Below are 2,224 nucleotides of genomic sequence, written 5' to 3' on the forward strand. Positions count from 1 at the left end.
GTAAAAAAATCATAAGATTTTAATAGAAGGTACTAGGGAAAGATGAGAAGATGGCAAGGATAATAGCAATACAGCCCTACTACAAAATATTTTTAGGCATAAGAGAGTTGCTGAGGGAATCCGGTGTTTGTTATCTAGTTGTCTTGGCATGCAAACCCCTGGACCAGCGTTCTGAGGGAAGAAGCTGAAACAGTTTATATTAAGGATGTGAGGGGTCTGCAGATATTTTCTCAACTCTCTTTCTGGCTTTTTCTGTATACAAGTCCTTGATGGAAGGCAAGTTGGTTGCAATTGTTTTTTCTGCGATGCTAAGTATTTGTTGAAGTCTGTACCTATCCTGTTTGGTTGCTGTGGAAAACCAGACAGTTATAGAGGTACAATAGTTCCTCAGTGGAACTGTATCAACAGCTCCTGAGGCAGTCTGAACTTCCTGAACTGACGCAGGAAGAACATTCTTTGTTGTGCCTTTTTAATGATAGTTCTACTGTTAGTGTCCATTTCAATTCCTGCAAGATTATAGAACTCAGAACCTTGACGGTCTCTACTGTTGTTACTGTTTTGCCAAATATTGCAAGAGGTGGTATAATAATAATAATAATAATAATAATAATAATAATAATAATAATAATAATAATAATAATAATAATAATAATAATAATAATAATAATAATTTTATTTGTATACCACCCTTCTCCCGAAGGACTCAGGGCGGTGAACAGGGCAAACATATAAAAATACAAAAATACAAAAGTTAAAAAAGAATTAAACGAAATTCCCAAGCTACAACAATAAGTTAAATATATTTAAAACAACAATAAAATCCCAACCCATCCCCCATCAGGAATAGGAGAGCTTCTCCTAAAATCTACTATCATCTGTACAGTTTTAAGTGTGTTCAGCTCCAGATTGTTCTGGCTGCAGCACAGGGCCAGTTGTACTACCTCCCATCTGTATGCAGACTCATCACCACCTAGAATGATACCAATTACTGTTGTATCAGCTGCAAACTTCAATACTTTAACAGAGGGATCTCTAGAGATGCAGTCATTGGTATAGAGAGAAAGAGCAATGGAGAGAGCACACAGGCCTGTGAGGCTCCTGTGGTAATTGAATGGGTATTTGATGTGATTTTACCTAGCTTGACCTGCTGCTTTCTGTTATAAACTTATAATCCATCTATAAGTATGGTCAGGCACAGCTAGCTGAGTCAGTTTAGAGAGAAGGATTTCTGGAATGATGGTATTGATGCCAAGCTGAAATCTACAAAAAGAACCCTTGCATAGGTCATTAGGAATTCAAGATGTTGTAAGATGTAGTGCAGTGCCATATTAACAGCATTATCTGCCGATCTATTTGCACGGTAGGCAAACTGCAAGGGGTCTAGCAGCGGATCTGTGACAGTTTTCCGTTGGGCCAACACTAACCTTTTGAAGGTTTCTGTAAGTACAGATGTCAGAGCAACCAGTCTCTAGTCATTCAGCTCCTTTTTGGAGGGTTTCTTGATAGTAGAGCGTTTGAAGCAAGAAAGGACATAACACGTATCTCCAATGATTTATTAAAGGTGTGAGTGAAGATGGGGGCTAGTTGATCATCACAGACTTTCAAACAAGAGGGAATTATCCTATTTGAGCCTGGTGATTGTCCAGTCTTTTGCCTGTTTAACAGAAATCACAACTCTTTTTCTAGGATGACCAGAGGTGGCGGGCCCAGAGGGATGGAGTCAGGGGTAGGAGACTTGACTGTTTTTGGTACATCAGAGATGGAGAGAGTAGGGATAGTTGAAAGTGGTCTCCTCTCAAACTTACAGTAGAATACATTCAGTTCCATCTGTCAGTTCCCCATTCCCTTCAGCAGGGAGGGAAGTTTGCTGTAGCCAGTGATGTATGTATGCATGTATGTATGTAAATCATTCATTCATTCATTCATCCATTCAATGTAGGGGAACTAGATTTATGATATCATGTTAAGAAATAAGTAAATGATTAGTCAGTAAATTCTCTAAAACTCTAAAAGTTGATACTAATATTGATATTGCCCTTGTGTGTCCTTGTTCCAGAAAGGAAAAAAAACATGCTTATCTTCTGGAAATGTACCCTCAGAGAAAGAATTCCAACATAAGCAATAATCATATTCTCTTCAGTTCCTTGTAGACTAGTATATGCTTGTTTTCCAAAAAATAATTGTAATGTTTTGGACCCATAACTGCAGGTTTACAGGAGAAACC

The sequence above is a fragment of the Vipera ursinii genome (genome assembly GCF_947247035.1).
Source record: "Vipera ursinii genome assembly, chromosome: 1".
Classification (NCBI taxonomy): Eukaryota; Metazoa; Chordata; class Lepidosauria; order Squamata; family Viperidae; genus Vipera; species Vipera ursinii.